The sequence below is a fragment of the Epinephelus lanceolatus genome, chromosome 12, assembly GCF_041903045.1.
Source record: "Epinephelus lanceolatus isolate andai-2023 chromosome 12, ASM4190304v1, whole genome shotgun sequence".
NCBI classification, from domain to species: Eukaryota; Metazoa; Chordata; class Actinopteri; order Perciformes; family Serranidae; genus Epinephelus; species Epinephelus lanceolatus.
In genome coordinates, this window is record NC_135745.1 from 1,909,961 (window position 1) to 1,934,790 (window position 24,830).

General features: G+C 40.9%; 1 protein-coding gene and 1 long non-coding RNA gene across 8 annotated transcripts in view; one reads left to right on the forward strand and one right to left on the reverse strand.

The window, feature by feature from the left end:
* The window catches only part of LOC117271535 (junctophilin-1-like), a 258,838-nt gene that overhangs the window by 228,340 nt on the left and 5,668 nt on the right, over positions 1-24,830 (reverse strand). The gene's annotated exons all lie outside the window — the stretch shown is intronic.
* LOC144465055 (uncharacterized) lies at positions 4,789-8,599 on the forward strand. The gene is made up of 2 exons (XR_013492413.1): positions 4,789-6,785; positions 6,938-8,599. It is a non-coding gene; the product is annotated as an uncharacterized LOC144465055 (long non-coding RNA).

The window sequence follows — 24,830 nt, forward strand, 5'->3', positions numbered from 1 at the left end:
CCATGTATGGCTTTAAAAACAAATAAAATAACCTTAAAATCAATCCTGTATTTGATAGGTAGCCAGTGCAGGGATGCTTGCATTGATGTAATGTTGTGTCTGTTTCTGGCACCAGTGAGAGGTCTTGCTGCAGCATTCTGCACCAGCTGCAAACGAGACAAAGATGATTGGCAGACACCCAAGTTCAGGGAGTTACAGTAGTCTAGCCTTAAGGAGATCAGTCTTGAGGTCATTGTGTGAGATGATGGACTTGAGTTTTGCCATGTTTCGTAGTTGGAAATAACAGCCCTTCACCACAGTGTTGATTTATTTGTCAAATTTTCGAATGCAATGATTGGTTGGATTTTTCTCCTGTCCTGTCTGTCTTCCCCACGTGGAGGCTTCTGACTGACTAACCACTCGCATAGCAACTCCCCTCCACACTCCCCCACCCCCGCCCCCGAGTCTGTGAGACAACAAATACACTAGTAACAGGGACGCTCGTGGATATAAACTAGTAACAGGGACGCTTGTGGATATAAACTAGTAACAGAGACACTTGTGGATATAAACTAGTAACAGGGACGCTTCTCACGCTGAAGTGTCTGTCTGAGCTGGCTGTCGGTGTCCGCTCAATATGGTACACAAAGGGTTAACAATCGTTGGTGTCTACCATACATCCTGCCTCTAACCTCGTATTGCTCATCGATTGGCTCTACCGTTATTTTGGTAATGTGTGATTGGTCCTCCCCAGCGCCGCTCTCTCCACTGACTTTGTGGGTGCGCGTCACCATACAGCTCACTGCAGTTCATGAGGGAACGACACATACACGTGCGTTACCGTTAGTGCTCCACACCGGAGCGCCGAGTGTGAACGGTGAGTCGGTTGGTTCAGTAAATAAGCTAAACAAACACCTGTTGATGTTAGGCTAACTGAATGGCGTTCCTTGGCAACTCTTTGCTCGATAATGAGATGCTAATGAGCTAATACTAGCTGAGCTAAATTTGGCAACTATTAGATCAATATTATATGCCAGAGAACATGAAATTCCACTTCACATGTTCCATCAGCAATCATAGATGTCATGTAGTGATGACACAGTTCACATTAATGTTCGTAGTAAGATGACATGATAGAAACAGTCTGAATAAATAAAGTGTAAACACTATAAATAATAGCTCCTTCAGTGACAGTCTTCAGCATCCATGGTGTGTGAGGGAGAGACTTAGGAGAATAGAGATCCACTGCTCCCAGTAAAAACACCCAGTAAGAACAGAGTCATATTCATGTAACAGATATTGGGTGTAAGTGCAACATTTTGCACACAGCTGTATTATAATGATTTTGGAGCATTTACATTTTTGTTGATTTACTTTATTTATGTTTAACATGATGAAGCTGACTAACTTGTGTTGACATTATGGCTGTTCTTTAGCCTATATACATTCAGATGTTTAATTGTAAAACATATAGTATGTTTTCCTCAGGCTACAACAATCAAAATCTATAACTGTTGCATCTCAGATTGTCCCACTGTTCACATGTCTTGCATCAATATATTTTTTGTCAGATGACAAGTAGTAGAGAGACTGGAGGAGATGGAGGAGATGGAGGAGAAGAGGCAGGAAGAGAGACAGAAGGAAATGGAAGAGAGACGGGGAGATAGAGGAGAGACAGGAGCCTCACAGGTGAGATTGAATCGTGAAGGATATATGTTGATAGTGAGATTCAGCATTGTGACTCGGGGTAAGTAAAAATATTGATTCATGCATAATATATGTTTTTACCCAATATCAATATCATTTCAGATCACTATTACCAACCCAACTGCAGACCACAGGCTGATACTGAAGTTAAGCCCCTTCGGAGTATACTGTTATTGTTATTAATATAGTTTACCCTGGGAAGCACATACAGACAGATGTGGTGAAGTTATCAGTGTATATTCATGTGACTGATAACATTAGAGAATACATTAACCAAGACATTCTTGTATTTAGTGTAGATACCTAAATATGCATTATAAAGCAGTGATCAGTTTCACATGACGTGAAATTGCATAAAAAAATCATCAACGTACAGGTCGCCGCCATGGAGCACTTTTATGTCCCTACCAATGTGAAAATCAAACCTACGCCGTTGGAGCCAAAACAAAAAAGTCCCTGTTTCAATGTGCAATACACCTCCCGACTGCTACATTGGATGTTGGTGGCACTGTGGCCCAATTGACACCGGGATTGCACTCAAAAGAAGAAGGAGAAGGAGAAGAAGAAGGAGAAGAAGATCGATTTCCCCCGCTCTTTTCAGGTGTTTGTGCTCTTAAACTTTAAGTAACGTTTGCATATTTGTTTTTTGTGTGTTGTGAGATCATTTAAAGGCATTTCGAGAGCTTTGTACATATTATTTTGAGGTTTCAATGCAGCTGTAAAAGTATACTGTAGGTTGATGCCTAATTAATTTTGTCTGTTTTATCTATACAAAACCATTCCTCTATGCTGCTTTATAATTGTATATTAATTACTGTATATATAGTAGTATATACAAATTAGAATAATTTGTTATGTATGTATAAAGCATCATATACAGTAGGTGCGTACATTTCGTTTTAGGCAAAATTAATTATCAACCTTTACTCATCTTTCAAAGGAATGTGAGATTTTTTTCCCACTGTGTTCTTGGTTCATTCTTCATAGGTGACAGGGTTAAGTCTGTTCATGAGGCTTGCCACCATTGCAAAGCTGGTCCTGGTGTTACCCCACTCCAATGCAGATGCAGAGAGAGAGACTAAAACCAGGAACAGCCTGGCTCTGGATGGAACCCTGTCATCAATAATGACAATAAAGATGGCTGGCCTGGAGTCCTACTTCACGTGGGAGCCCTCCCCAGAAATCATCAAGGCCTCAAAAAAGGCCACAAGTAAGTACAACAAAGCATACAGATCTTAAGGACTTTGACAGTACCCTCCCTATTTTGGGAATTGTTTGTATAAATGGTTAAACTTTATTTTTTTTTTAATTTAAATTGGTATTAGCTGCATGTAGTTTGGGGATGTTCAAAAATGTCACAATAACATAGCTTTTGGGGGTTTTCATTTTTATGTAAATGTTTCTTGCATGATGTTGCATATCTGTTTACTATTTGATGACTTTATTTTTATACAGAATCCCAAAATAAACATGCACAAATTTGAGCCATGCTGTGTCTTGTGTATTACTGTTGGGTCAGTTGGTTCAATTGGTACACTCTGAGTAAGGCTAATACATTGAGAACTACTGATGTATGGAAAATGGTATATTTAAAAACAACAACAACAAAAAAATGTTTTTGCTGTATGGTAATGACGCTGAATGGGCCATACAAAAAATTTCAGTGTATGTGGCAAAATTTCGGTTGGCCCCACTGAATCTCACTCCAAGTTTTTTGAAAAGTTGGCAGCCCTGATATAATCTATAAACACGGTGCAACAAGAAGTAAATTCTTCAGTGCAATACAGTCGCTAACAGACATTAGAAACCGCTGCAGAGATCTAACGCTACAACCGAGAGAGCTCAGGATGTGTAGCAAGCTTGGACTGCTACGTCGAGCTAGCCCTGAGATGACCGTGGTTTCGCCTGGAGCTGTCCCAACGGGGAGATGCTGGCAGCGCTGTGACAGGAAGTGGGAGTGGGGGAAACGTGGAGGGGTTGGTTCTGGGCTAAGAGCTAACTCCATCAAACCAGCTGTTCCCAGCGTCCTTCTGGCAAACGTCCGCTCACTGGACAGGAAAATGGATTACATCCAACTGTGGAGATCCACTCACCAAGGAGTGAGGGACTGCTGCGTCCTTGTGTTCACTGAGACATTGATGAATGGTGACATATCAGACTCCAGTGTTGAGCTAACAGGGCTAACACTACACAGAGCAGACAGGGAGGGTGCATCATCTGGTAAGTGCCGTGGTGGCGGTCTGGCAATATACACCAACAACTCATGGTGCTGTGATGTGAAGAGGATTTCCCAGTTCTGCTCTCAGGACGTGGAGTTCTTGACTGTGAAATGTCGACCGTTTTCATCTTACTATTGCACTATATGTTCTTTCTTATATGTTGAACAAATTGTTTGTAAATGTTTTGTTTCTTTTTGCTTGGGGTATGCGAAATGTCATTTCATTTTTGTGCTGCGCATAAAAAGGACAAATAAAGAAGTTTAGTTCAGATCATAATGTTATATACCGTATATAGCCTACTGTAGTGTAGCCTCTGAAACATTAATGTTATTTTCCTTGTGCGTTTCCACTTACTAGTAACATTAACGCTACTATCCAACGTTGGCACTGAAACCTTATTCTAAAACTCATCAGTCATCACTGACTCCAGTTGAGTTTTAAAACTCTGGGGTTGTGTTTGACTGTCTTGGTTTTAATGTTACACTCGCCCTCCTCTTCCGTGTATCTAACATTACCTTGCCAATGCCTACGTCTATCTTAGATGTAATGAGGACGTAATGGAGGAAGGGGGAGTAGGCCTTTGGGGGGAGGTGGAGTTGCAGGAGGAGAGGGATGCAACTTTGGAGGGAGGCAGGAGTTGTGGATGTTCAAATTTGTGCTGTGTGAAATGCAAGAAAGGTAAGAGTTCCTTTAATCACATGCTCCCCCTCCACTGACAACTTTTAGGACAAATCTTAAAACATACATATTTTCAATGGCCTTTGGTTGTCTGTAGTGATTTTAATATTTTAGCGTTTCATCTTATCTTTTCATGTTTGTAATTGTTCTTACCAGTTTTATTCTGTTTTACATTTGTGTACATTTTATACTGCTATATACAGTACTGTACATATATATATATATATATATATATATATCCAGAGCCAACCAGAGGAGGGGCATGAGGGAGGCCAAAGCTGCATACAGGAGGAGGATCGAGATGCTGCCAGAGCAGCGACTCCAGGCAGGTGTGGCAAGGAATACAGCACATCACCAACTACAGATCTACAAGCCCATCAGTCACCAACAGCAACACCTCACTGGTGGAGGAGCTGAACAACGTCTTCACTCGCTTTGAGGTGCTGCAACCAGAGATAGCTGTGCATCATCCATGAGCTCATTTTGGAGGAACCGCAGGTGAGGCGTACGATGAGAGCTGTGAACCCCAGGAAAGCCACCGGTCCTGATTAGGGGTGTAACGATACATCGAGCCACATCGATACATCGATTCATTGATTAACGATCAGATTACATCGACACAAAATGAAAATGTCGATCCAAATCATCATCTTAAAGATACACCTTTATTTTGAAATTCACACAGCGCGTCTGTGTCACCATTTCCGGCCAAGTGCGCCTCCACTCAAACAACAAACAGCACCGCCCGGGTAGTTCATGGCAAGCAGCACGGAGAAAGACAACGATGAAATTCGCTCTCCTCTCGGGAATAAGTCGGCAGTCTGGAAATATTTCGGATTCTGGAGGAAAGACGCTCAACAGACAAAACACACGCCATAAGCAAACAATGCCAGTGCAAGTTGAAATACTCGGGAAACACAACGAACTTGGCCGCACACCTAAAGAACAAACACAGCACTGACCCACATGCTCACGCTAGCTCCAGTGTTACCGTGCCAGAGGCCTGCACACCAGCTTTGACCAGTTTCTTTCCACAAAAAGTGAACAACAACTCAAAAAGAGTGACGAGTATCACAGGTGGCATTTCATATTTTATTTGCAAAGACATGAGACCTTACAGTGTTGTCGAGAATGATAGCTTTCGTGAACTACTGCATACTCTGGAGCTGAAATACGCAATACCATCAAGACAGCACTTCAGTGAAACGTGCATACCGAGACTGTACACTCAAGTTAAAGATGAAGTTAAATGTGAGTTCCTGCATGCAGACAGAGTCGCTATCACTACAGATGGATGGACGTCATGTACAACACAAGCCTACGTAACTGTAACCTGTCATCATATTGACAACAACTGGCAAATGAAGAATTATGTTTTTCAGACACAGATTTTGAACGACGCACACACAGGAGTAAATCTTGGCACAGTTTTGAAGGAGGCATGCGAGGAGTGGAATATACGACAAAAACCCTGCGCTTGTAACAGATAATGCCAGCAACATGTCCGTCACCGGAGTAGAGGCAAGTCTGTCACTGCACATCAAATGTTTCGGACATACTATAAACTTGGCCACACAGAAAGGCCTGAAATGTGCTGGTGCTGCACATCTTCTGGGGAGAGTGAGACGGGTCATGTCATTTTTCCACCGCAGCACAGTGGCGACCTCGCTTTTAAAAGAGAAGCAGAAGTTGCTTGGACTTCCAGAACACAAGCTAAAACAAGACGTAATCACACGTTGGAACAGTTCGTTTGAAATGTTAGAACGGTTTCTGGAGCAACAAGCTGCAGTGTGTGCTTCACTCCTGGACAGAAAACTGAGGAAATGTGCAAATGACATGCAGACACTCAGCGAAGGAGACATCTCTACAGCTGAAGACTTAGTTAAGCTACTCGGACCGGTGAAAAGTGCCACCACCATCATGTGTGAGGAACAGCAGCCCAAGGTATCTATGGTTGCACCACTCAAAGCTAAGTTGTTGGAGCATTACAGTATCTCAGAGGAAGACTCCACTTTAGTGACAGAGATGAAGCAGACAATGACCCAGGAGCTCCAGCAGCGATATGTGGACGTGCAGCAAGTCCTGCTGAGAGCATCTGCCTTAGACACAAGGTTTAAGAAGCTGCCATTCTTAAGTGAGAAGGAGAGAGATGCAACTTTCCAGTGTCTCATACAAGAGGCTGCAGAGCTGTGGGACCAGAAAGTAAGATAATATTTTTTTGTTTGTGGTAGAAAAACTATTATTCATGAATATATTAATTAATTATTTTATTGTTGACATGATTTAAATTTACATTTGCATGTTTGTGTATGTGTGTGTGTGTGTGTGTGTGTGTGTGTGTTAATCATCTACAGAATGGCACAGTGGCACAGGTTGAGAATGCACCTCCTCACTCTTCATCTGATGACCCAGCACCACCTCACTCATCTGGTGACCCAACCTCTGATCAACCTGACTTGGTGCCTGCTTCCCAGGTTCAAGCCACTGAACAAGGTGTGTGTTTCCTTTTTGTGGACAGTGTTTGATTCAATGTTATAGACAAGTGAATGAGTTAATTAACAATAAGCTAATAAGTGTTTGGAGTGTACAAACAAGATATTTTGTTCTCTGAAATATTAAAATCTTGTGTTCTGTGTCATTTTAGATTATGTCCCTGCTTCCAAGAGGTCAAAGGCACTTGAGGATCTCTTTGGTGACACCTTCTTCACTGTGGACCCTAGCCAGACTGCCAAGACCTCCAGAGAGCTAGCCCATGCTGAGGTTGCTAAGTATAAAGACATCTGACATCTGATGACATCTGATGTATAAAGCATCTTTGATCCTGGGAGGTAGTGTGTTAGAGTGGTGGAAAAGTCATCAGACTGAGTTTCACCTCCTGGGCAACCTTGCCAAAACTTACCTCTGCATTCCTGGTACCAGTGTACCCTCTGAGCATGTATTTAGCTCTGCAGGTGCCATTGTGCGTTCAGAGCATAGTGTTTTGTCTCCTGAACATGTTGATCAGTTGGTTTTTTTGAAGAAAAACCTCTCAAACAAGAAAACTGGAGGACATACTTAGAGATCTGTCAGTAAGCCATGATAAAGGCCAAAGAGCTGTCACCACATTACTAATAATTACATGCAAAGGACTTTGTTGAAGTATTTGACTAATACAATATGCACTAAGAAGATGTGGAATTGTTTACATTTGTTTTGTTCTAACTTGTTCTCCAGCTGAAATTGCTTATTTTGGTTAAGAAAAATGTATATAAGATGTAGTGGATACTGGATACAGTAGCTATGATGCAGGGTGACTGTACTGCATTTGCACTTTAAAGTATAGGTTAAGACCTTGGTTAAGTTCTAACTGTTAAAAATACTGTGCTTATGAGACACTAAAAAGAGTTAAGGTTTACAAAAATCCTGCTTTAATGTATAACAAAATGGGGACTTAAAGTTCTTTCAGTTTTGTTTTATAGGATGTGAATGTTTTAAAGCTGAATATGTCTTATGTGTTTATTTAAATGCCTGATACCTGGAAGAGCCATAAATACAATGGTCAAATCATATTTTAGTTGTTTTTGTGAGTTGATGTAAATGATTGTGTTAGATGGGCATATGATATCGCATCATATCGATCACAGGCTCCTGAATCGAATCGAATCGAAATTTGAGACTTTGTGATATCGGCAAACATTGTATCGATATAATATCGTATCGTGATGAAGCTGGTGATTTACACCCCTAGTCCTGATGGTGTCCCTGGAAGGGTGCTGAAGGACATCTTTAGCCAGTCCCTGAGTCAGGCTGCCGTCCCTCCCTGTCTGAAGTCCTCCATCATTGTTCCTCTCCCCAAGAAGAACATCATCAGTGGTTTGAATGACTATCAGCCAGTAGCCCTTACACCGGTCGCTATGAAGTGCTTTGAGAAGCTTCTCTGTGCCCACATCACCTCTAGTCTCCCCCCCAAGCTCGACCCCCACCAGTTTGCCTACAGAGCAAATAGGTCCACAGAAGACGCCATCGCCACAGCTCTCCACTCTGCTCTTTCCCACCTGGAGCAGCAGGGGAGCAACGCTCCGTTGCTCTTGGTGGACTTCAGCTCTGCTTTTAATACCATCCTACCTGGCAGACTGGTGACCAAACTGTCGGAACTGGGAATACCACACTCCACTTGTCTATGGATAAAGGACTTCCTCACAGACCGCCCCCAGAGGCTAAGAGTAGGTCCCAACCTCTCCTCAGCCTCAACACCGGCTCTCCACAGGGCTGTGTGCTGAGTACACTACTCTTCACCCTATACACACATGACTGTACCCCCACACACACCAGCAACAGCATCATAAAATTTGCCGATGACACCACCGTGGTGGGGCTCATCTCAGGGGGGGATGAGTCAGTGTATCAGGATGAGGTGGAGCAGCTGTCGGTGTGGTGCACGGAAAACAACCTGATCCTAAACACTGCCAAGACAAAAGAGATGGTGGTAGACTTTAGGAGGGCAAAAAAGAACATCATTCAACCACTGTTCATCGGAGGAGACAGTGTGCAGAGGGTCACTGACTTCCAACAGTTTTACCACAAAGTATGACTTTCTTGACCTTAAAATTTATGTTTTAAATTCATTAACGACATATTTGGATTTCATGTCGCAACTCAAACGGGACCAAAAGATAATATTTCTCTCCTCATTCACTGCCATTCATATTTTTTCCGATCTAAGGTCCCATGAGCTTCACCGGAAGGGGCGTGACTTCGGCACTCTATGTCTCTAGTTTACATTTTGGTATGATAGACCTGCCTATGTAGTAGCTTAATAAAATTTTTTGGATGATCTTTGGGTCCTCCCCAAAATTGAAAACAGTCAAAATTGAGGCTTCTCCAAAAAGGACAGTGTCTGCCTTATCACATGAATCTTGGGAAATAATTATCAGAATGTCACCAAATTTGGACTGAATGTTCACAGACAGTTGCTGCAAACAATACAGCAAAAAATTCATCACTATCTTGCTCCTTTTAAAAAATGTATACACCTAAACACACATGAATTACAGGCGGACATGGAATAAGGAATAAAAAATCCAAAAGGCATGTATATATGTGTTTGCCATTATTAATGTAAATAAGCCAATCACCCCAAAATTGCATTTATATGTGCCAAACAATGTCATCTTATCATAAAAATAGGTTATTAGATTATTCACCTCACCATCTGATGTCACCAGCCCCTGACAGGTAACTAGTGCAGCCAGAACTACAAACAGACAAATAGAATGGGGCCCTATTAGTACAGGGGCTAAAGGGATCGTTTTCACAACTTGGTAGGCCCCTATCACCCACGGGGACCAAACAATTTTGGCATTTTTATCAATCTACAGGTCTCTAGTTTATAATTTGGTATGATAGCCCTGTCTATCTAGTAGCTTAATTATAGTTATCAGTCTGTAAACAAACTTACACCCATGTAGGCAAAACACTACAAATAGGGCGAAAAATTAACTAATAGATATCCCAATGAAACTTACAGTTGATCACTCATATTAACTCATATTTTTTGTATTACAAATTTTCTGAAATATTTTATTTAAATATGCACCAATTTTGTTAATGAAGACAATCTACTACAAGACTTTTAACAGCAGGTTTCATAGACAAGGCTTAAGCCTAAAGTGGGACTAAAATGTTCCTTTAAATTCACTTAACTCAACGGGACTTGCACGGACATATATTAAAATAGTCATTGATTAAGTCTGTTCTAGATTAAACTAAGCTGATGCAAGAGGAAGGATAAGAGCTAGTATAAGACTAAATCTAGGCCTAAATTAACTCTCCAAGGAGACAGGTTTAACTGCTTAACTGGATTTGAGAGAGTATGGACTTCTTAGAATATCAAAATTAAGCCCAACATACAACATGCTTTTTGCTGATGTTATCATTTCTGGGATGTCTACTAGTTTCATTAATCCATTGTGTTCCCTTAAGTTGCTGTGGTGGCTGATATTGGGGGATTTACTGTTGATGAGGCAACGAGGAGGATGATGGGCTTTCTGATGGACAATGCCTTATCGAGAAAATACAATTTTGTTGGCCGCCATGGGAAGCTAGAATTCTGAGGGCTTCATTTGTTTGAAGTTGTGTATGGTATGTTTACTTTCCATGAGATTAGGGCTGCAACCAACAGTTATTTGTCAACAGATGTTGAATGCAATGCTCAATGTGATGTCATTTTTATGCAATCATGTCCTGAACCACCCATGCAATAGGATCACACTTGTGTAATGTGAGACTGGAGAGGGATGATATTCATCAGTGCCTTAGGGCTCTATTTTCATGCCATAACTATACCATGACAGAGGAATGATATACATTATTTTTAAATATTTATTTCACCATATGTGACACCTAAATAATATGCTTTATGATTAATGTTCCACATCTCCCTCTTCCTCGTCTGCCTCTCTTGCTGGCTCCAGGTGAGGGGCAGCCTGGAGCCAGTGTCCCTGCTCCTGGATTTAGAAAGATAAAAGTCACTAAAAATGTTGTTATTGTTCCCATGTTTAACTCTTAGAGGTCTATGATCACCTCTCAAATGAAATCTATTTTCTGAAAAAATGTCCAAATGGAGATACTGCAACTCTTTATTGCAGGGGCTCAAATGTGGAATTTTATCTCACTCTTATGCTCTTTCTGGATGTTACTTACAGGCAGTTTGAAAAAAAAATCCCTTACTAAAGAAATTACAAGGAAGGATGCTGAAAAGGTGGTGCCAAAATCGTTAATTGGTGCCAGAGACAGGGGAGGAAACCATGCCATGAGAGCACGTGGCGGAGAGCAAAACCAATAAGTCTCAAGATATGCAAGGTCTTAAATGACAGTACAACTTACAAAATGTTTAGACACACTATTCAGCCACAACATTAGCATGGTTAGGTGCTTTTTCTGCACTCTTAACTTTTTAATTTTTTATAGTTTTTGCTGTGTTCATGATCATGGCATGGATTTTGGCATCAAGGAATATTTTATATATAGATTAGGAATGATGTTTGTTAAAAGAATTATCACTGAAATCAGAGAATCATAATAATTTATTACATTTTTTAATAGCCTAATTTTGAAAAGTACATTTTTGCACTTAACTGTATAAATGTGCATTAAATATTAATCATGCTAGATGGTTTACCTTTTTTTTCTTCCGTTGACTTTTTTTTTTTTTTTTTTTCCATTTTGGGTTTTAATTTCATGACAGTTTAGCTGTGATAGATTCATATGGCTTGAATTTAACTTGGGTGGTGGTATGGTTTTTTTTGTTGTTGTTGTTGTTGTTGTTGTTGTTGTTGTTGTTTTTTTCAATAAATTTCAGAATTTCAATCTCAGAGCACGAGTTAAGATTATTCCAGGCAATATGAATGAGTATAAAGATTTAGGGGCTTAAAATCTATACAATATATCTTAATATTTTTGACAGTATATCTTAGCAGTACATTTCATTGTAAGTGGTATTAAAGGGTCAATAAAAGTCTAAAATTTAACTTGGAGATCACAATAATCAGCTATCTCAAAGCACTGTGGCAAGGTGTGTCTTCATCTTTTTTTTTATTCTTTTCAAAGGGTCGTTGGAATATACAGGACGGAGGAGTAAAGAAGCTTCACAGCACTCTTCATACATTTTATTTCAAGAGTTTGTTTATGTTTTTGCTGGTTCAAAAGAAGCTTACCATTAGCATGACTTACTTACTTGACTTAAGCCTCTTCACTCTGTTCAGGGGCATAGGGCGTCCACTAGAGCTCACCAATCAGTTTCCATTAGCATAATAAGCTCCTAATGTTGACTGTTATAGCACCATTGCTAACACTTAATGCATTTTTTGTTCAGTGTTTCATCTCAGTTTGTGACAAATTCTGTGATACTGATACAAATTTGAGTGAATAAAAAGAAATTCTACATGTTAAGCTTTTTATACTTCTACTCTCATTCTTTTCCACTTCAGTTAGATTTTTTGATGTATCATCACCACGATTCAAGACCAATGCCATTATTCAATGCTGCTTTATTGAAAAGAAGCATCAACAGTCACTGTTCATTAAATACATAAATTACATTTTAGCTTACTTTTAAACACCCTTCTTTAGTAAGCTAAATGTATATTTGTAATTGGGGATTTAATGTAATGTAATTTAGCCCATATATGCATCTGCTGTGGCCCATAGGAGCACTACATAAAACTGAGTTGGGTCCCATCATCAACCCATGAAAAACTCCATAGGCCCCACATGAGAAGCTGTTTTTGCCTATATGGGACTTGTATGAAACCCAACAAGGGCCCCTCATCAACCCATGTAAAGGAAGTTCTGTTGGCCCCACCTGGGGAAAAACCAGTTCTGCCCATGTGGGACCTATATGAAGCCATAACCCATCAGGGCTAACACATATGGGGCCTCCATGGAAACTGAGGACAAAATTAGCTGGGCCCCCGTTTAGGCAGCCAAGTTGGGCCCCAAATATAAGCCCTGGTGGAACTCATCTAGGCCTCACATGGGTGTGCTGGCTGGGGTCTATGTTAGCGGCATGAACCTAAAGCAGAAAGACATTAAAACTGTACATTTGTGTATTTATTGAGAGTCATATTGTCATCGCAATATCCAACAACATTACTGCATATTGCGTGTTTTCTTGATATTGTGCAGTCCTAGCGGCTACCCTCAGTGCACTGAAGCAAAAGGTGGTACACATATTCCGATCATTGTAGGAATGGATGGCACTGCAAACAGTGGTTGACAACAATTTTTGGGGAGCACTGCTAAGTGGTAGGACCCAATTTCGAACTTTGTCAGTCGAATTGGCTTTGGCTTTTCAATACAAATATCCGACTAGTCATTCCCTAGTTTGAGACTTTAATGAGGTTCAACAGGACGTACAGTGTGACAGTGACGTTCATGTTATATAGTAAACAAGCCAAGTTAGCCCTACAAGCTTATGCATGCCAACTATGCTTACAACAGATCGAAATATGCAACTACTTTTTTGCAGACACTAGATATTAAACAAAAGCCAGAGACTACATTGTATTATGTTGCTGTGAGCTGTAAATTCACCACTTCTAAGCTGAAGCCGTTATCTTGCCGCCTGACTGGGGAAATTCTCTTAATTTCCAGGCAGCTGCCTCCATCTCACACCCTGGGTCTGTATCCACAGCTGCCTGTACTGGAGAGCAACGTGAAATTGAGGAGCACTCAAAAACACAGAAGAACTACTGCATAACTTGAAGACTCTCAGTCGACTACAGTGGGCCACTTTAACAAAGTCCGGGGCCCCCACTGACACAGACTCTTTGACCGGCTTGATCCAGCTAATTCCCACTTTTCAGGTCTACCCTTAAAAAACCTGTCTCAATGATTGTCAGTGACTAGGAGAAAAACTACAAGGAAGAGCTAAGCGGATGGTTCCTTGCTACTGACTGAGATGTTTTCCAACAAGACTACAATACCGACAGTACGGCGGAGGTGATCACAGGGTGCAATCATTTCTGTGTTGACACTGTGGTGCCAAGAAGATAATTAAAGCTACCAGCCAGCTTTGTATCAAAGCAATGTGAGCAGTATGAGTAAATGAACTGTGGTAAACTTTGCTCCATCTTACCAGTGCCTAGATACCCCCCAGAGCGAAACTCCCACGGATGATGGGGATGACACAAAACTGGTCATCCAGCAGAGTTTCACTGGCTCTTCCAAGCTGTTGCTTCAACTATAGGCCGCATTTTCATATTGCCTGCCACCCATGGTGCCAGCATATAAGATTGTAAAGAAATTTGTCAGGTTTTCATTTTGTAGACAACTGATCTGTATTTATAGCATGATGGGATGACAGCACAATGATGTGTGTGGTATCATTGGAAAGCTCTGCTCCTGCACTTTCATGTGATATGTGTGGCATTTCTGTACGACCCTGCATTCGCAAGTAATCCATCCAGAGTAATGTGTGTGCAAAGCTGTATGAAAGCTCTGTTATACATAATTTTAGTGTAATTTTATCTTTTTTTTTTCACTGTGAAAACATTGGACTACCGACAAGTGCTTGGTCTTGTCGGAAAACTACAGTTCCACTGTTTCACGTGATATGCATGGCTTCTCACTATGACACACGGTCGCAGAGAAAAACCATAGAGAAGAACAGATGTGCACTATGCGTCGTTCAGGCCCATAGAACACTTAAAAGCATGCATGTCATTTTTTTCTTTTTCTCTTTTCCTCTTTACCTATTTTTCGTTGTAAAAAACATTGATCAACATCCGCAATAAACTCAATAAACTATTTAAATATTTACTATTTAAATCACGCTGACAGCGTTTGAGCCAACCACAAGATTGTGTGGAATTTCGTTGGTTTCATTAATTGTTTGTCCTGTCCCGGTGCCAACGGCGTTTTTTGACGTCGGTGGTCCAGTTGTGGAAAAATCCCAGTACAATAAATCGTACGTACCCCAACCGCTGTGTTTCGGAAGTAGACACGCATGCGCAATCAGAGACCAGAGAACTGGTGGGGGTGCTGAGAGTGAAATCTCTGATCGTTAGCTCACACGCAGCTTGTTCAAGCTGTTAATTAACAAAATAACATGGAACATATCTGCTTATTATACTACTGATTTTAACTGGGATATTTTTTGATGAACTGAATGACATTTAATGGAGCGCTGCACATCTCGAAGGCTGGGCTCATAGGAGACCACCGGAGTCTCTCCCAGGGGAGGGGCTGGGGGAGAGAGGGAGATGTCCGGACAAGGCTCCGCCCAGCATGGACCAAAACACAGAACAGACGGTTCAGAAGCAATTCGGAACAAGTTAAAAGCAATTAATGAACAGACAAAGTGGTGTTTAAAACTGCATATATTGCTAGCAGATCTATTTTCGGGCCTAAACTGCGGCCGTGACTGGTTCTGAATGTGGGCTTTAGCAGGCAGCCATTCTCTCCTCTTCCTGGTACTGCGTACCGCCACTGAATCTTTAAGTGGTACGCAGTACCAGACCACACCAGCTTTACTTTCATCCCTGGTGTATATGGAGATTCTGTATCCTGTGTTTTCTCTAATGCCCAAGACAGAGGGAGACAAAGGGAGACAACAAAGTAGGGCTGTTCCCAACTCTGAATTTTGTCAGTCGAATCAGATTTGGCCATTTAATATGATTATTCTATGATTCTTTTCATATATGTATATATATATATATATATATATATATATATTAAGTTCAAAACTTTGAACATGGCTCAGCAGACCTTTCAGTGTGACAGCATGTAATACAGTAAACGAGCTAACTGCCCTAACAACGTATCGGAAATGTGCAACTACACATTTTGCCGACCAGATATCAAACAAAAGCCAGAGACAGTGTCATATTAAGTTGCCGTGAGCTGTAAATTTACCACTTCCAAGCAGAAGAGAGAAGATAATGCTATTTCTCAGCCTTACGGTGGAAAGTTTCTCCTCTGTGCTGTTGCATCACATCTTCACATGTCTGTACCATAAAATAACATTAAAGTCAAAAGCACTCACTCTGCAGGAAAATTTGGGGACCAAATATCCTCAGAGGTACACTGCACAGCACACTGACTGGCAAAAAAAAAGAAGCAAAGACTGCTCAACTTGAAGCGGTTTCAGTCAACCGAGGGGTCTCTGAGGATTCAAATATTCAACTTTCAAGGGGCAGTCCTACAATGAAGGCTAATCCTATCTTATCTCAACTGGCAACTGACACTTTTGAAAGATATTTTACTGAAGTTTAAGTAGCAATACCACAGTTTAGAAATACTCTTACAAGTAAAAGTTAAGCATTCAAAGTTTTGTTCAAGTAAAATTACAAAAGTATGAGCATCAAAACATTCTTCAAGTAACACCATACACATTTTGCAAAATATTTCAGAATATTATTTATTATTTTATTAGATTACTGATGCATTAATGGTTTATCTTCACCTTTAATAATACATAATTATATATTTGTTGATTATATTTTATATCATTCATCATTCTTCATTCATCAATCAGAATCACTTACGGTCCTGGCAGCCAGACTACATGACATAAGGCCTGCCACAGAAAAAGACAAAACACTGCAGTTTCTCATTAAAACAATGAGCCAGGGATGGGACAAGTCACATGTACCGAGTGAAATCAGGCCTTACTTCTCATTACAAGGGAAGCTGAGCCACCAAGATGGAATAGTCTTCAGGGGTGAGCATGCTGTCTTTCCTGATGCACTGAGGACAGAAATCACGAGCCGCTTACACTCATCACATCTGGGTGTAGAAGGATGCCTAGATGGCTAGAGAGTGTGTCTACTGCCTCGGCATGAATGACCAGATTAAGAAGTATACAGCCAAGTGTGACATCTGCAGATCAATGGACAATAAACAACAAAAAGAAACGCTAATGTCAAGTAGGGCTGTAGTCTCCTGGTCGACTAGTCAATTATTTGGTCGCTATGCTCTTGTCTGACCATTGGTCGAATAATTGCCATGTTACTTTTATAAGGAGAAAAGTGCTACATCAACAGCTTTCCAGGAATTGACAGAAAGTTGAACTCGCCCACCCTCACGCTCAGCGGCGTGGTGACCCAGACCTCCTGTCTGTTTCTGTAAGCTGACACCATTTCCCTCAGTGGAAACGAAGCTTGTATTTACTTGTATTTCACAGATAAGAAACAATAAATTGTGAAGACAGTAAAGCCTCCACTTAAATAGCATTTTAAATCATGTGTGTGATTTATCCTTCAGGGATTTATACTTCGGGATTTATCCTGGCTTCATATGAACAGAGGAAATCTCCGCTCGTCGCTAGGCTAATTAATGTATACAATGTAAAATGCCATAGGCTGGTGCTAATAACGTTGTAGCATGTTGTATTTGCTTGGAAAACGTGTTTAGTATAAGACAGTTGTTTTGTCTAGTATTTTCATTAGTTGCAAAGAGATTTTTATTGCTAAGTTGATGAACATATGGAAATGTTTATCGTTCAGCAATAATAAGCACTGTTAGTATTAAAGAGTTTTGTTTTGTTGTTTACAGCCAGCAGAGACAAGTCAACTTTTGAGGTAACAGCACCAAATCTCAAAAGAGAAAGGATGTAACAACATGAACTATTGTTAGAAAGTAGGGACGTTGCCAACCAACTATTTTCCTTGTCGACTTAACTGATATTTCCTTATCGACTAGTCTATAACACGAAATCTGTCTAAAACATTTCAATTTAAGCACAATATAATCTACAAGGGTAAAACACTGTCTTTCAAAATATTGTGTGCATTTAATAACTACCAGAAAAATATTCTCTGCATACCAAGTTATTAGTTGAAATACTACTGAAATGTGCGCACACCAGTTACTCTGAACATTGCTGAAAATCAAAAGAAAAGCAAGAATTGACCGCAGTGATTTCTTCATCTAAATCATCAACGTGTCTCTTAGACCCCATCCCAACTAGGCTACTTAAGGAGGTCTTTCCTTTAGTTAACACTCATATATTAGATATGATCAATATATCCTTATTAACAGGCTATGTACCACAGTCTTTTAAGGTAGCTGTAATTAAACCTCTCCTAAAAAAGCCCACCCTGGATCCAGAGGTGTTAGCCAACTATAGACCAATATCTAATCTTCCCTTTATGTCAAAGATCCTTGAGAAAGTAGTCACAGACCAGCTGTGTGATTTTCTCCATGATAATAATTTATTTGAGGAATTTCAGTCAGGATTTAGAGTGCATCATAGCACTGAGACAGCTCTAGTTAAAATTACAAATGACCTTCTGATTGCTTCAGACAAAGGACTCGTCTCTGTTCTTGTTTTATTAGATCTTAGTGTGGCGTTTGACACAATTGACCATCAAATTCTACTGCAGAGACTGGATCACTTAATTGGCCTAAAAGGTTCTGCACTAAGCTGGTTTAAATCTTATTTATCTGATCGTTTTCAATTTGTTGACGTTTGTAATGAATCATCCTTACGTACCAAAGTTTGTTTTGGAGTTCCGCAAGGTTCTGTGCTCGGACCAATCCTATTTACTCTATATATGCTTCCTTTAGGTAACATCATTAGAAATCACTCTATAAATTTCCATTGTTATGCGGATGATACACAGTTGTATTTATCGATGAAGCCAGAAGAAAGTAATCAATTAACTAAACTCCATAACTGCCTTAAAGACATAAAAAATTGGATGAGCACCAATTTCCTGATGTTAAATTCAGACAAAACTGAAGTTATTGTTCTTGGCCCCAAACAACTCAGAGACTCTTTATCTGATGACATAGTTTCTCTAGATGGCATTGCTCTGGCCTCTACCACTACCGTAAGAAACCTCGGAGTAATATTTGATCAATATTTGTCTTTTAATTCTCATTTAAAGCAAACCTCACGGACTGCATTTTTTCATCTGCGTAATATTGCGAAAATTAGGCCTATCCTGACCCGAAAAGATGCAGAAAAATTGGTCCACGCTTTTGTTACCTCAAGGCTGGATTACTCTAACTCTCTATTATCAGGTAGCTCTAGTAAGTCCTTAAAAACTCTCCAGCTAATTCAGAATGCAGCAGCACGTGTACTAACAGGAACTAAGAAACAAGATCATATTTCTCCTGTTTTAGCTTCTCTGCACTGGCTCCCTGTAAAATCCAGAATTGAATTTAAAATCCTACTGTTAACTTATAAAGCTCTAAATGGTCAAGCTCCGTCATATCTTAGAGAGCTCATAGTGCCATATTATCCCACCAGAACACTGCGCTCTGAGAACGCAGGGTTACTCGTGGTCCCTAAAGTCTCCAAAAGCAGATCAGGAGCCAGAGCCTTCAGCTATCAGGCTCCTCTCCTGTGGAATCATCTTCCTGTTACGGTCCGGGAGGCAGACACCGTCTCCACATTTAAGACTAGACTTAAGACTTTCCTCTTTGATAAAGCTTATAGTTAGGGCTGGCTCAGGCTTGCCCTGTACCAGCCCCTAGTTAGGCTGACTTAGGCCTAGTCTGCCGGAGGACCCCCTATAATACACTGGGCTCCCTCTCTCTCCCTCTCTCTCTCTCTCTCTCTCTCTCTCTCTCTCTCATCCTATTACTGCATCTTGCTAACTCGGCCATTCTGGATGTCACTAACTCGGCTTCTTCTCTGGAGCCTTTGTGCTCCACTGTCTCTCAGATTAACTCATACCGCACCGGTGCCTGGACAGCGTGACGTGTGTGGTTGTACTGCTGCCGTGGTCCTGCCAGATGCCTCCTGCTGCTGCTGCCATCATTAGTCATTAGTCATACTTCTACTGTTATTATACACATGACTATTGTCACACAAGTATACTGTCAGATATTAATACATACTTTCAACATATTGTACCACAGTAGCCAGAACTATAACTATAATATTATTACTTTCATTAATGTTGTTGTAAGCTACTGTCATTACCTGCATCTCTCTCTCTCTCTCTCTCTCTCTCTCTCTCTCTCTGTCTCATTGTGTCACATGGATTACTGTTAATTTATTATGCTGATCTGTTCTGTACGACATCTATTGCACGTCTGTCCGTCCTGGAAGAGGGATCCCTCCTCAGTTGCTCTTCCTGAGGTTTCTACCGTTTTTTTTCCCCGTTAAAGGGTTTTTTTTCCCCGTTAAAGGGTTTTTTTTTTTGGGGAGTTTTTCCTTATCCGCTGTGAGGGTCTTAAGGACAGAGGGATGTCGTATGCTGTAAAGCCCTGTGAGGCAAACTGTGATTTGTGATATTGGGCTTTATAAATAAAATTGATTGATTGATTGATTGATATCTTCTCAGTGATGAAGTTAGCAAATGACACAAAAAGAAACAAATTACCACTGGAATCAATGTGTGGCATTTCCAAGCCATTTATTTTGTTTGAAGCACTGAGCAACTAACATTTAGACAATAAACAGTCCTACATGCCAACAGGCATAGAAGGCAGGAACAATATTAATGATCAACGATCAATGTGATCAACAATCAAATTATAAAACAATGGCAACTCACTAAACAAAAGGCGACATAATAAACATTCAAATAATAAATCAGTCATCTGTACTATTATACTATCTTACTATCATAACTATTAAGCTCTCAAAAATAACATTTTCAGGCCTCACATTCAGCATCAACCAGGTGAGCAAACAGGGAGATGGAGAAAGAGACAGAAGAGAGAGGTGGGGGATATCCAACACTATTTTCTGAATACAGAGTAGTGGAGCTTTGACTACTTAATTATACAAATGGATAAAATATAATCATTAACAGATAAGCTCATGATAGATTTAACAAGAGAAATATACGGTATGACTAGGCTTGGCCTGTCTTATTTTTCAGTCCACCCTCTTCACATAGCCAGGTGCACACACGCACGCACGCCTCCAATACACTAATTTTGTCTGTCTATCTCACTCGCTCTTTCACACCTTTTCACACACACACACACACACACACACACACACACACTTTAGTTCGGTGCTCCCAGCCCAGGTGCCTTCCTCTGAATCGACACTGCAGGCTTTTTCGACAGCATAAGAGGCATCTTCTTCTTCCTCCACAGCACCTCTTTCCTCTAGGAGGCTGTGATACTGAGCATAAAGTTTGTCTTTTACTGCCCGTCGCATTTCCACCTGGAGGAAACTGAGGTGCTCGTGGCGGGGGTCGAGAGCCGAGGCCAACAGTGGCACAGTGCCAGCTCTGTCCAATTCTGTAGGACACCATTCTCTTCTTCAGGGATGCCGCCACAGTGTTCTTGAAGTCAGCTACTTTGTTGTGCTCACCTGTTGGATTCAGATGCCTGGCAAAGATATTTTAATTAGGGCCCGAGCAGGTCTCAACCCGCGAGGTCCCTATTGTTTTTCGAATGATTATTACGGCCCGAGCAGGTTTCGACCTGCGAGGTCCCTATTGTTTTTCGAATGATTTTTTTTTTTTTTTTTTGTGTGTCAAATTATCGCATTTTTCACTGCCTGAACATACCCCAAAACTCATCAAAACTTGGAATATATGTCACACCTGGCAAAAAATTTTATAATCTATTGTCGTCCTGAATTTCCACCACTAGGTGGCGCTATATTCAAGGAAAGTGCGTTTTGGCTCATAACTCCCATATACTTTGTGGCACATTCAAAAACCTTATATCCACGCGTTCAGTGAATTGTGCTGAATCTCGTGATATAGTCCACGCCCATTTTCGGCTCCTGTTTTTCTTTTCTGCAAATTCACAACTTGTTGCAAACCTACTTTTTCGAACTCCTCCTAGGCAATTTCACCGATTTGCACAAAACTTTGCACACAGCATCTGTGGACTCTCCTGACAAAAAGTTATTAAAAGAATTTTGATATTCCAAAGAATACTGAAGTTACTAAATAACAACTTCCTGCAGATTTGGTACAAAACAGGAAGTGTTGCATATCTTCACATTGGTGTGTCCGAATGACATGAAACTCAGTTTACTCCTTCCTCATGAGCTCCTGACGCGCTGTGCAAAATTTCAGGCGATGACCACGAGGTGGCGCACTTTAAATTTAAGTATTTTATAACTCCACATCGGTTGCTCGGATTAACACGAAACTTAGAACAATTATTGTCAATGCCCTCCTGAGAATATCTGACAAAGGAGTTACCGATCTGCCACTAGGTGGCGCTGTGGTGGCAGTCTAATTTAATATTTGGCACTGTGCCAACACCATAACACTTATGGAAATGAAATTGATAGGGGTGGTAAAGACTGGCCCCTATAACTCACACACCAAAAATGACCAGCAGGTGGCACTATTTTCAATGCAAAAGCGTTTTTGGCCCACAACTCCCACATAACATGTCACACGTTTTGAAACTTTATATCTCAGTGTTCCCTGAATTCAGCTGAATTGTGTGATGTAAGGCACGCCCACTTTTGCATTAAATTTCCATTTGCAAAATCACGAACAATGAAAAACCTACTATTTCGAACTCCTCCTAGGCGATTTGACTGATTTGCACCAAACTTTGCATGAAGCATCTGTGGACCCTCCTGACAAAAAGTTATTAAAAGAATTTTGATAGTCCAAAAAACGCCCAAAATATAAAACAACAAATTCCTGCACATTGTTTTCAAAACAGACAGTCTTTCATATCTTGCACAAATACAGTCGGATTACCACAACACTTTTGCTAATTGTGTTCCATGGCACGATGAGGGTTTGTGCAAAATTCGGTGCAAATCGGCCAATAGGTGGCGCTCTGGTGGCAGTCTAATTATTGTGAATGGAAGTAAATTGGAAAATCTTCAAATCCTCTTCAAAACTCATCGACTTTCAACCTCTTCTTGTCCCTCATACTCTGAGCTAGAGACACCATGTCAACTTTTAAAGAGTCAGAAGACCTTTAACTATTGGGCATGTATTCAGCTTTTTAAAATCTTTTACGGTGTTGAAACCATCACAGTTTTACTTTTAAGGATTCTTAGCTTGTCTTCTGGTTTTATAATGGGTGTGTATTGCGTGAGCTAGAGTGCGTGACATCATCGCTAGAGTGGAGAGCAGCTAGAAAAACTGGAGAGAAAATTCTCTTCAGCTTGATTTGGATCCCACATCTTTTACTTCACATAGACAATATATACATAGAAATGTAGGAAATCTTGTTGGCTTTCAGCTGATGGTCTTATTTCAGATGTAGGACTTACAGTTATGGCTGTTGGAAATGTAAGTAAGAGATAACGTTTATTTTTTTATTTATTACAGCTGACAAGACCTCTAGGTGCACGCCCCCCAACGGCAGCATGCCCCGACGTGCGTGGACTGTGAGGGCCCGTTCATCGCTGCTTGCAGCTTTAATTTGTAATTGTATTTGCTGTGTAATTGTATTTACACTGCAACTGCTGCATGTTATAAATAAAAAAGAAAAATCACTTAATTAAGAATTCCCTACTGAGTCCTACATTTATTTGGCTTTTAATAAATGATTAAAAAAAAAATAAACTGGAAAAATGTTTTAGTCGAAAGTTTAGGTGATTTATTTTACTTTAAAATGCCATATTCCTCACTCACATATGATTTATTACCATATGATTTATTATATTTTATTATTCTACATTTACCTGTTCAGCAAACTCATGGTGATGGGGTACACCATGGACACCGACATGTAGGTCTCGCCACTCATAACAGTGGTGGCACTTCTGAGGGAAGTCAGCAGTCAGAGAGGACGGCAATGATGGCCCATCACTGTTCCAGGAGGCGCTCGAACATGTCTTGTATTGAGTTCCAGCATGTCTTGCAGGATTGGATTAGTTTGTGGTCCTTCAGCTCTAAATGAGCCTGCTTTCTCCTGAGGGCTACGGTGGCCACCATGCTGTGGTGGAAATGGACTCACCAGTCTCGTGCATGCACCAATCAGCTTGCTCATCGCGTTGGCCTTCAATCCATCGTTAATTGCCAGCTGCAGGGTATGGGCAAAACACGGCACCAACTACCACCTCAACAGGTCCCTGTTAGCCACCCCCACGTTGGTCGCGTTATCGTGGACACATGCGACGACTTTGTTTTCCAGTCCCCACTCACTAGTTGCATCTCGCAAGAATGCTGCCAAGTTTTCAGCAATGTGCCTTCCTCTAGTGCAGTGGTTTGAAGCACATAATTGTGCAGCTGTCCATCAATTATAACGTGACACGTTATTGTCACATGACTCGGTTGTCATAACTGTCCAGCCGTCTGTACTTATCCCCACAAACTCCACTTTCTCCAAATTCATCTTGATCTCTTCAGTCATTTTCTGGTGTCTAATCTCTACTCTGGTTGTAATGGCATAACGCCCTGGACATTTGTATTCCAGCTCAAGAAACTCCAGTAGCTTCTTGAAACCTTTGCATTCGACAAAGCTCAACGGGAGTGTATCTCGCACCGTCATGTCCGCGATGAGATCAGTTATCTCCTCTGCCCTGCGATTATCACATCGTCTCGGGTTCCCAAACAATGATGACATGCTAATGTTAGGTTGCCGAGCTGCGCCGCCTTTGCCAACGTCAGATGAAGCCTCTCCACACAGGCTGATGTCCAGGTGCTTGTGGTCAATGTGGTTTCGCATCGACCCGGTTGAATGATTGTAGGAAAGTTTCGTGTTGCACAGTTTGCACGAAACCTTGTCTTTTTTGAGCCTAAAGTATTTCCAAATGGCGCTAGTCTTCTTTCTAGCCACCATTGTCTCATTGTCCAGCAGCAACATGCATGCAAGTGCATGTAGGCGTGTATCCGGCTGGTGGCAGGTAATGTTAGCTAATAA